We start from the raw sequence: 12,433 nt of genomic DNA, 5'->3' as shown, positions 1-12,433 counted from the left end.
CTCCATCTCCTCCTTCTCCTACTCCAATCCCCTTTCCTCCATCCCATCTCCTCCTCCTCCTCCTCCAGACTAGGGATGAGCCGAACACCAGAACCTGCGAACGGACCAAAAATTTGCGCGAACTTTAGAACACCATTGAAGTCTATGGGACTCAAACGTTCAAAATCAAAAGTGCTAAATTTAAAGGCTAATTTGCATGGTATTGTCCTAAAAAAAAAAAGGGTTTGGGGACCCGGGTCCTGCCCGACGGGACATGTATCAATGCAAAAAACAGTTTTAAAAAAGGCTATTTTTTCGGGAGCAATGATTTTAATGATGCTTAAATAAAAAGGAAAAAAAGTGAAATATTCCTTTAACCACTTGCTTACTGGGCACTTAAACCCCCCTCCTGTCCAGACCAATTTTCAGCTTTCAGTGCTCTCACACTTTGAATGACAATTACTCAGTCATGCAACACTCTACCCAAATGATTTTTTTGTCCTTTTTTCCATACAAATAGAGCTTTCTTTTGGTGGTATTTGATCACCTCTGGGTTTTTTATTTTTTGCGCTATAAATGAAAAAAGACCAAAAATTTTGAAAAAAAAAGAATTTTTCTTAATTTCTGTGATAAAATTTTGCAAATGGTTAATTTTTCTTCATAAATTTTGGCCACAATTTATACTGCTACATATCTTTGGTAAAAATAACCCAAAATTAGCAGAAATTATTTGGTCTGTTTGAAAGTTTTAGAGTCTACAAGCTATGGTGCAAATCATAAAAAATGTATCACATCTGATTTACTGGTGGCCTATCTCATTTCTTGAGACCCTAACAAGCCAGGAAAGTACAAATGCCCCCCAAATGACCCCTTTTTGGAAAGTAGACATTTCAAGGTATTTAGTAAGAGGCATGGTGAGTTATTTGAAGTTGTAATTTTTTCCCACAATTCTTTGCAATATTAAGATTTTTATTTTTTTATTTTTATTTTTTCACAAAATTGTCATTGTAATAACTTATTTCTCTCACATGGCATGTGCATACCACAAATGACACCCCAAAACACATTCTGCTACTCCTCCTGAGTATAACGATACCACATGTGTGGGATTTTTTCACTGCCTGGGCACATACAGAGGCCCAACATGCAGGGAGCGCCATCAGGTGTTCTAGGAGCATAAATTACACATCTCATTTCTCAACCACCTATTACACTTTTGAAGGCCCTGGAGCACCAGGACAATGGAAACACCCACAAAATGACACCATTTTGGAAAGCAAACACCCCAACGTATAATCTATGAGGCCTAATGAGTCTTTTGCACGGTTCATTTTTTTCCAGAAGTTTTTGTAAAATGTGGAAAAAAAATGAAAACGCATTTTTTTTTTACACAAAGTTGTACGTTTATAAGATATTTCCAACACATAGCATTTAGATAGCAAAAATGACACCCCAAAATACATTCTGCTATTCCTCCTGAGTATTACGATACCACATGTGTGGGACTTTTTCACTGCCTGGCCACATACAGAGGCCCAACATGCAGGGGAGCACCATCAGGTGTTCTAGGAGCAAAAATTACACATCTCATTTCTCAACCACCTATTACACTTTTGAAGGCCCTGGAGCACCAGGACAATGGAAACACCCACAAAATGACCCCATTTTGGAAAGCTAACACCCCAACGTATAATCTATGAGGCCTAATGAGTCTTTTGAACGGTTCATTTTTTTCCAGAAGTTTTTGGAAAATGTGGAAAAAAATTAAAACGCATTTTTTTTTTACACAAAGTTGTAGGTTTATAAGATATTTCCAACACATAGCATTTAGATAGCAAAAATGACACCCCAAAATACATTCTGCTATTCCTCCTGAGTATTACGATACCACATGTGTGGGACTTTTTCACTGCCTGGCCACATACAGAGGCCCAACATGCAGGGGAGCACCATCAGGTGTTCTAGGAGCAAAAATTACACATCTAATTTCTCAACCACCTATTACACTTTTGAAGGCCCTGGAGCACCAGGACAATGGAAACACCCACAAAATGACCCCATTTTGGAAAGCTAACACCCCAACGTATAATCTATGAGGCCTAATGAGTCTTTTGAACGGTTCATTTTTTTCCAGAAGTTTTTGGAAAATGTGGAAAAAAATGAAAACGCATTTTTTTTTTTACACAAAGTTGTAAGTTTATAAGATATTTCCAACACATAGCATTTAGATAGCAAAAATGACACCCCAAAATACATTCTGCTATTCCTCCTGAGTATTACGATACCACATGTGTGGGACTTTTTCACTGCCTGGCCACATACAGAGGCCCAACATGCAGGGGAGCACCATCAGGTGTTCTAGGAGCAAAAATTACACATCTCATTTCTCAACCACCTATTACACTTTTGAAGGCCCTGGAGCACCAGGACAATGGAAACACCTACAAAATGACCCCATTTTGGAAAGCTAACACCCCAACGTATAATCTATGAGGCCTAAGGAGTCTTTTGAACGGTTCATTTTTTTCTAGAAGTTTTTGGAAAATGTGGAAAAAAATTAAAACGCATTTTTTTTTTACACAAAGTTGTATGTTTATAAGATATTTCCAACACATAGCATTTAGATAGCAAAAATGACACCCCAAAATACATTCTGCTACTCCTCCTGAGTATTACAATACCACATGTGTGGGACTTTTTCACTGCTTGGCCACATACTGAGGCCCAACATGCAGGGAGCACCATCAGGTGTTCTAGGAGCAAAAATTACACATCTCATTTCTCAACCACCTATTACACTTTTGAAGGCCCTGGAGCATCAGGACAATAGAAACACCCACAAAATGACCCCATTTTAGAAAGCTAACACCCCAACGTATAATCTATGAGGCATAATGAGACTTTTGAATGGTTCATTTTTTTCCAGAAGTTTTTGGAAAATGTGGAAAAAAATGAAAACGCATTTTTTTTTTTACACAAAGTTGTACGTTTATAAGATATTTCCAACACATAGCATTTAGATAGCAAAAATGACACCCCAAAATACATTCTGCTACTCCTCCTGAGTATTACAATACCACATGTGTGGAACTTTTTCACTGCCTGGCCACATACAGAGGCCCAACATGCAGGGGAGCACCATCAGGTGTTCTAGGAGCAAAAATTACACATCTCATTTCTCAACCACCTTTTACACTTTTGAAGGCCCTGGAGCACCAGGACAATAGAAACACCCACAAAATGACCTCCTGAGTATGGCGATACCACATGTGTCAGACTTCTACACAGCCTGACCACATACAGAGATCCAACATGCAAGGAACACCGTCAGGTGTTCCAGGAACACATAGCATGCACATACCAAGAATTACACCCCAAAATACAGGACAAGCAAAGTGTAAACAAAAGATTACCTGTGGTTGTAGTAGCGCAGTTGTACACAGGAGGATAGCACTGGTCCAGGCAGCAGGCAGGGACTTGGTCAGCAACGGCAAACACAATTGTCCAGGCAGCAGGCAGGGATACTGTCCATATACAGTCCAGGGTTAGTGCAGGCAGAGATATTGTCAGAAGTGCCATAAATATTGGTCCTGGTAGTAGGCAGGTCCATGTGGTGTGGTCAGTGCGACAGGCAGGGACATAATGGCAGTAAGTCCTACAGGCAGCAGTAGGGCCTCATTCAGGACAGAATGGGGACAGGGGTAGAGGCTTCTCCCACCCAAATCTCTTTGAAGCCTCCGAGTCTCCAGACCCTAATCTAGGAATGAGAAAACAAAAAAAATTGTTTTCTTCATCCAGAAAAACAATTCTGGAGCCCCTCACATATGTGAGACCCCTGTGTTGAATCCCACTAGTCCAGTTTCAGGGTACAAGATCAGTCCAAGAGGCAGGCAAATATCATGGTCAAACAGTCCAAGGTCAGTTCCAGATCAGGCAGAGGTATGTACAGAATCGTTAGGCAGAAGCATGGTCGAATAACAGTCCAGGGTCAGTTCCAGATCAGGCAGCGTTATGTTCAGAATCGTTAGGCAGAAGCATGGTCGAATAACAGTCCAGGGTCAGTTCCAGATCAGGCAGCGGTAAGTACAGAATCGGCAGGCAGAAGCGTGGTCAAATAACAAGCCAGGGTCAGTTACAGAGCAGGTAGTGGCATAAGGGGTGTGAAGGTGTGTGAAGGCAGGAACTGAGGATTATGTTACCATACTTCACTAATAATTTAGTGAAGTATGGTAACGGCGAAAGCATTCACTTATGCAGAGGCCTGGTTCGGAAGGGCATTGGGCACAGTAATAAGATGTATCTCTTCTGACTCCTGCTCTGGTACACACCTTACATCTTTTTTGACGTCGTTGGCCTGTTGGTCTGGGAGGGAGTCTATCTGGAAAGTGGCGCTCGGAGAGTCGACTAAGAACATCAGATCGGATGGTTTCTGGGGGGCCGTTCGGGAATATAAGGGCGGTGTAAATTTCCTCTTGGTAGCCAAGGAAGCGTTTGGGGTTTTGGGTGGAGTTACGGTAAATTACATATGAGTTGTATATGGCCAATTGAAAAAAATAAATTGCGACCTTCTTATACCAATGGTATGACCGTCTTGTGACAAGGTATGGTTCCATCATTTGGTCATTGAAGTCGACTCCCCCCATGTACAAATTATATTCATAAACGCATTTTGGTTTTTGAATGGGGCCATTTCTTCTAGGGATTTCTACGAAGGTATCATTGTGTATTGAAGATAACATATAGACATCTCTTCTGTCCCTCCACTTCACTGCCAAAATCTCCTTGTTCCGCAGGCTTGCCGTTTCTCCTTTCCTCAACCTCTTATTGACAAGACTTTGAGGAAAGCCCTTCCGGTTCCTTTTTATGGTTCCACATGCAGGCGTCTTCTTCCGGTGAAGGTTGTGGAACAGGGGCAGAGATGTGTAGAAGTTATCTACGTACAGGTGGTAGCCTTTTTCCAGTAGGGGGTATATCAGGTCCCAAACAATTTTCCCGCTTGATCCCAAGTAGTCCGGGCAATTAGGGGGTTGCAGCTGGGTGTCCTTCCCTTCGTACACTTTGAAGGCATACATGTACCCTGTGACTCGGTCACATAGTTTGTACACCTTCACCCCATAGCGGGCCCTTTTGCTGGGGATAAATTGCTTAATTTTAAGCCTGCCACTAAATTTCACAAGGGACTCATCCACACATATATGTTGGTCCGGGGTAAACAGCTGGGGGAATAATTCAGAAAAATAATTTAATATTGGCCGAATTTTGAAAAGCCTGTCATAATTTGGGTCATTTCGGGGAGGGCACTGGGTGTTATCATTAAAATGAAGGAACCTCATTATCATTTGGTATCTGGTTCTGGGCATTACCTTGGAGAAGATTGGCATGTGGTGGATGGGGAGGGTTGACCAATAGGAATTCAAGGTGTTTTTTTTGGTGAGTCCCATAGCAAATGTGAGGCCTAAAAAAACCTTCAACTCCTCCACCGTTAGGTCTCTCCACTCGTAGGGACGGGCATAATAGGACGTTGGGTTATTTAGAATAAATTGCTGTGCATAAAGGTTGCACTGGGCCACAATTGTTGACAGCATGTCCTCTGTAAAAATTAAATCAAAAAAATTGATTGGGGAAAAATTTTCCGTGTCCACCTGGACTCCTGGCTGGGCAGTGAAAGGGGGAATGTTGGCTTCTCCTGAATTAGGAGAAAGCCACAAGGGGTTTTGAAGGGCATAGGGAAGGCTGGCATGGGTCCTTGGCCTTTTTTGCGGAGGTACTGCGGTGCTGGTGGAAGGCACTGCGGTGCTGGTGGAAGGCACTGCGGTGCTGGTGGAAGGCACTGCGGTGCTGGTGGATGCCACTGCCTCCACACTAGAACGCCTTCGTTTGGCGGGCCGAATTTCTTCCTCCTCTGAGTCACTCAGTGTTCCACTACTGAGGACTGGCTCATAATTGACGTCCGACTCAGAATCGGAGTTTGAAATGGAATCCGAACAAGAGAGCTCCCCGTTGCTCTCGTCGGCCTGGGAAAGAATCTGGTATGCCTCCTCTGCGGAAAAAACTCTTTTGGACATGCTTGCTGGTGATGATTCGACTTCACAGGTGTGTGCTAAGCCGGCACTGATGAGGCGGTACTGATGAGCACAGATGGGCACTGAGGTGGCACAGAGGGGCACTGATGAGGTGGCACAGAGGGGCACTGATGAGGTGGAACAGATGTGCACTGATGAGGCGGAACAGATGTGCACTGATGAGGCGGTACTAATGAGGCTGCACAGATGTGCACTGATGAGGCTGCACAGATGTGCACCGATTACACAGATGGGCACTGATGAAGTGGCACAGATGGGCACTGATGAAGTGGCACAGATGGGCACTGATGAAGCGGCACAGATGGGCACTGATGAAGCTGCACAGATGGGCACTGATGAAGCTGCACAGATAGGCACTGATGAAGCTACACAGATAGGCACTGATTGATTGCACAGATGTGCACTGAGGCGGCACAGATGGGGACTGATTTACGGCACAGATATGCACTGATGAGGTGGCACTGATGAGATGGCACAGATGGGCACTGAGGTGGCACAGATGGGCACTGAGGTGGCACAGATGGGCACTGATGGGGCGGAACAGTTGAGCGCTGATTGATTGCACTGATGAGGTGGCACAGATGTGCACTTATGAGGTGGCACAGATGTGGCGGCACAGATGGGCACTGATGAGGCGGCACAGATGGGCACTTATGAGGTGGCACAGGTGGGCACCGATGAGGCAGCACAGATGGCCACTGATGAGGCGGCACAGATGTGCACTGATTGCACAGATGTGCACTGATTGGCACTGATTGGCACAGGTGGGCACCGATGAGGTGGCACAGATGGGCACAGATGAGGTGGCACAGGTGGGCACTGCTGAGGTGGCACAGGTGGGCACTGATGAGGTGGCACAGGTGGGCACTGATTGCAGATGTCTGGACACTGATCACCAATGGCACAGATGGGCACAGGTGGGCACAGGTGAGCACAGATTGGCACAGGTGGGCACAGGTGAGCACAGATTGGCACAGGTGGGCACTGATTGGCACAGGTGGTCACCGATTGGCACAGGTGGTCACTGACTGGCACAGATCCTGTTTGAGCACTGTTTGGGCACTGTTTGGGCACTGTTTGGGCACTGTTTGGGCACTTTTACAGCAAGTAAAACTGTGATAGAACTCACACAAGGCACAGATCGCTGCAGTATCCTCTCTCTCCTCACACGCGGTCTCTGTGTGAGGAGAGAGAGACGGCAATGAGAGATGATCTCATATGTTTACATTTGAGATCATCTCTCATTGGAACCGGCGATCGCGCTGTAAACGGCCGCTGTGATTGGCCGTTTACCGCGATCTGTGACTGGCTGTGTCCAAGGGACACGGCCAGCACAGAATTTCCCCGATGCGCGCACGTGAGCGCGCACAGGGAACGAGGAAAGGGGAGGACGTCATATGACGTCCTCCCGGAGATTGAGGTCCGCGCTGTAGCCGTCATTATGCTATGGCCCGGACCTCAAGTGGTTAAATATCATACCTGGGGGGTGTCTATAGTATGCCTGTAAAGTGGCACGTGTTTCCCGTGATTAGAACAGTCCCTGCACAAAATGTAATTTTTAAAGGAAAAAAAGTAATTTAAAACTGCTTGCGGCTTTAATGTAATGTCGGGTCCTGGCAATATGGATGAAAATCAGTGAGACAAACGGCATGGGTACCCCCCAGTCCATTAACAGGCCCTTTGGGTCTTGTATGGATATTAAGGGGAAAATTAAAAAAGGAAACAGCAGTATACAGGCTCTGTACTCTGAACAGCAGTATACAGGCGGTGCAAACAAGACAGGGACTGTAGGTTTGTTGTTAAGTAGAATCTGTTTGTAATTTTGAACTGGTACATTTTTGAGGTGTTTAGCTCCAGCCAAAAAATCTATTTTAAGCTTTTTGGAAAACATAGGGAAGGGTTATCACCCTTGTGACATTTGTTTAGCTGTCTGTGCTCCTCTTCAGAAGATTTCACCTCACTTTTTGTCCCAATGACAAATGTTTTTTGAAAATTTGGGTTTTTATGGGAAACAAGGATTAGTGATAAAGCATCAGTGGAAAGGAGAAATGTTTTTCCCATATTAACTCTTACAGGAGAGAATTTCCCTTCCTAGGGGTAGATTTAATCTCACTTCCTGTTGTCTCCTTCCGTTTGCAAGTAGGAGTCGTTTGTAAGTTGGATGTTTGAAAGTAGGGGCCTGCCCTATATACTCAGCAGAAATTTGGGCCTTAGGTGTTCTTGTGGCCACAACACTGTAAGCCCTCACAGGGCCCTGCTGTGAAATATTAGATCAAGAATTGTAATTACATGCCCCTGTTGAACAGCGGCTGAAAAATTGGGCCTTAGGCAGTGGTGCTGGTGCCACAACACTGCAACCCCTCACAGATACTCTAGTTGGAACGCAGAAACGAGCCCTGCTGCAAAGTATTGCATCAAAAATTGTAATTACACGCCCCTGTTAAACAGGGGCTGAAAAATTAGGCCTTAGGCACTAGTGCTGGTTCCACAACACTGCAACCCCTCACAGATACTCTAGTTGGAATGCAGGAACGAGCCCTGCTGCAAAGTATTGCATCAAAAATTGTAATCACACGCCCCTGTTAAACAGGGGCTGAAAAATTGGGCCTTAGGCACTGGTACTGGTGCCACAACACTGCAACCCCTCACAGATACTCTAGTTGGAACGCAGAAACGAGCCCTGCTGCAAAGTATTGCATCAAAAATTGTAATTACATGCCCCTGTTAAACAGGAGCTGAAAAATTGGGCCTTAGGCACTGGTGGCAGCGCCCAGAACCAAAAATGTTCTTACAAGCTATCAGCGTGATCATTGAGGAGGAAGAGGATAATTACTCAGGATAGTCACTCAGCATCAGCATAGGCAGTCTTTGAAGGGATCTGAGATTTCAAAAAAAATTATTCGGTTATTCGGTTATTCGGTTACATCAGCATCAGGTGCTTGGTAGCTGCTGGTGATCCAAGACTGATTCATTTTTATGAAGGTCAGTCGATCGACCGAGTCGGTGGACAGACGCACCCTGTGATCGGTTACAAAGCCTCCAGAAGCACTGAAAGTGCGTTCCGAAAGAATGCTGGATGCAGGACAGGCTCAATTGCATACTGTGCAAGCTCTGGCCAGTGATCCATCCTCAAGACCCAGTAACCCAGAGGATTTTCGGTGGGAAAGGTGTCCAAGTCAGATCTTGCCCCTAGGTATTCCTGCACCATGTAAAACAGACGCCGGTGATGGTTGCTGGAACCGATCATACCTTGGGGCTGCGGACTAAAAAATTGTCTGAACGCATCGGTCAGACGGCCACCTTCTCCACCGCTCCTTCTTTGACTGACCGAAGCCTCAGCAACACGTTGTCCAGAAACAGGAGTTTGTAACCTCCCAGTCTCTGGGAACGCGTTGCACAGACCTTTCTGCAAGGCCTCCTGAAGATGTTTCATCCTCTGCTCCCTCTGCGATGGCAAGATATGGTCAGCAACCTTACCCTTGTAACGTGGATCAAGGAGGGTTGCCAGCCAGTATTGGTCTTCTCCTTGATACCACGAATACGAGGATCCTTACGCAGGCTTTGCAGGATCAGGGAGGCCATGCAGCGTAGGTTTGCTGAGGCATTCAGTCCAGAGTCCTCTGGGTCACTAAGGACGACATGGTCCGCAGCCACCTCCTCCCAGCCACGTACAAGTCCATGTGTTTCTTGGGACTGATCCCTTAAAGACTGCTGCTGATGCTGAGTGCCAGGCTCCACCTCCATACTGACACAATCTTCCTCCTCCTCCTCTTCCTGTGTAATCGGCGGGAACGCAGGAACACTGTCTGGATAAAGGGGGCCTTGAGAGCTAAGGAAGTCGTCCTCTTCCTGCCTCTGTTCTGCCTCAAGTGCCCTGTCCATTATTCCACGCAGCGTGTGCTCCAACAGGTGGACAAGGGGGACAGTGTCTCTGAAGCATGCACTGTCACTGCTCACCATCCTTGTGGCCTCCTCAAATGGTGACAGGAAAGTGCATGCATCCCTGATCATGGCCCACTGGCATGGGGAAAAAAAAACAAGCTCCCCTGACCCTGTCCTGGTGCCATAGTCGCACAGGTACTCATTGATGGCCCTCTGCTGCGTGTGCAGCCGCTGCAGCATGGCCAACGTTGAGTTCCACCTGGTGGGCATGTCACAGATTAGGCGGTTCTTGGGCAGGTTAAACTCCTTTTGGAGGTCCGCCAGCCGAGCACTGGCATTATATGACCGGTGGAAACGCACACAGACTTTCCTGGCCTGCCTCAGGACATCCTGTAAGCCGGGGTACCTGCTCAAGAACCGCTGCACCACCAAGTTAAGGACGTGAGCCAAACAGGGCACATGGGTCATTTGTCCCTGTCGGAGGGCTGAGAGGAGGTTGGTGCCATTGTCGCAAACCACCATTCCTGCTTTAAGTTGGCGTGGCATTAACCACCTCTGAACCTGCTCCTGCAGAGCTGACAGAACCTCTGCCCCAGTGTGGCTCCTGTCCCCCAAGCACACCAGCTCAAGCACCGCATGGAATCTTTTGCCCTGCGTACTTGCGTAGCTCCTTGAACGCCTACGGAGCACCGCTGGTTCCGAGGAAAAAGCAAAAGAAGAGGCCATGGAGGAAGAAGAAGAGGAGGGGGTGGAGGAGAGAGGTGTGTCACAATCATTAGTAGTGGCATTTTGGAGGCGTGGTGGCGGAATAACCTCCAACACTACTGCACCTTGTCCTGCATTCTTCCCAGCTGCCAGCAGAGTCACCCAATGCGCGGTGAAACTTAGGTAACGTCCTTGTCCATGCCTGTTGGACCATGAGTCAGCGGTAATATGCACCTTACCGCTAACTGCCCTGTCCAGCGAGGCATGGACATTGCCTTCCACATGTCGGTAGAGAGCCGGAATCGCCTTCCGTGAGAAAAAGTGGAGTTTGGGTACCTGCCACTGAGGAACCGCACATTCCACAAACTCACGGAAGGGGGAAGAGTCTACCAACTGAAAAGGCAGCAGTTGAAGTGCTAGCAATTTTGCCAAGCTAGCATTCAACCGCTGGGAATGTGGATGGCTGGGAGCGAACTTCTTTCGGCGGTGCAGCAACTGGGACAGGGAAATTTGCCTGGTACAATCTGACGTTGGTGTACCAAAAGCAGATTGCCCACAAGTACTTAGCTGTGGTACACCTAATTCTACACCTTCATTCCTCTCAGTGCAGGTCTCAGAGAGGACTGAAGGTATAGTGGGGTTGGAGATCTCAGCTGATGAGGAGCAAGGAGAGGTCCTCTTTGTTCTTTGGTGTGGGTCTTTTAGTTACGCTTGCCAATGAACTGCATGGCAGGTCAACAAATGTCTAGTCAAGCATGTGGTGCCCAAGCGGGAGATGTTTTGGCCACGCGAGATACGCTTGAGACATATGTTGCCAATAGCAGCGGTGCGATCTGATGCACTCGTCTCAAAAAAGGCCCACACCAAAGAACTTTTTGAATAACGCGCAGAGACAGCAGCGCCCTGCACATGCGGAGCTTTGGGGTGTGATGCAGTCACTGTGCTGCCCTTAGGCTGGCCCCTGGAGGGCATCCTGCCTCGTTGGTGATGTGCCTCCTCCTCCTCCTCCTCTCTCCTATCAGGCACCCACGTTGAGTCAGTGACCTCATCATCCCCTCCCTCCTCATCGCTGGAGCAAACCTGGCAGTATGCTGCAGCAGGGGGAGCATGACTGCCAGATTGCTGTCCTTCTTGGGCACCCCCTCTGTCCGTGCTCACGTTACTGCCTTCATCTAGCTCAGTATCATCATCAGAGCCTTCCAAACGCTGGGCATCCTCCTGGAGCATGTACCCAACACTGTGGTCAAACAGTTCGAGGGACTCCTCAGGAGGACATGGTGGGGCTAGGGAAGGAGTCACTGATGCCATTGAGCCAAGGGAAGAGGCCACGTTGGCAGCTGCTTTGCCAGACAAAGTACCCTGAGCATAGGTGAGAGAGGATGAGGAGGATGAGGACAGCTTAGTCATCCACTCGACTAAGTCTTCCGCATGTTGTGGCTCAACACGGCCAGCTGCCGAAAAAAAGGCCAAGCGTGTCCCACGGCCACGTGCTGATGAGGATGCACCGTCTCCACGACCAGCATTGTTGCCTCTAGACACAGAGCCTGCTTGCACCCTGTGCAGAGGTCACACTAAACTAACTTGTAGCTTTAACTGAACACTGCGAGGAGGATGCACTACACTAACTTGTAGCTTTAGCTGAACACTGTGCAGAGGTCGCACTACACTAACTTGTAGTTTTAGCTGAACACTGTTCAGAGGATGCACTACACTAACTTGTAGCTTTAGCTGGACACTGTGCAGAGGTCGCACTACACTAACTTGTATTTTTAGCTGAATACTGT

Source organism: Aquarana catesbeiana, linkage group LG09 (genome assembly GCF_042186555.1).
Source record: "Aquarana catesbeiana isolate 2022-GZ linkage group LG09, ASM4218655v1, whole genome shotgun sequence".
In the NCBI taxonomy this organism is placed as follows: Eukaryota; Metazoa; Chordata; class Amphibia; order Anura; family Ranidae; genus Aquarana; species Aquarana catesbeiana.
This window is presented reverse-complemented; position numbering follows the sequence as displayed.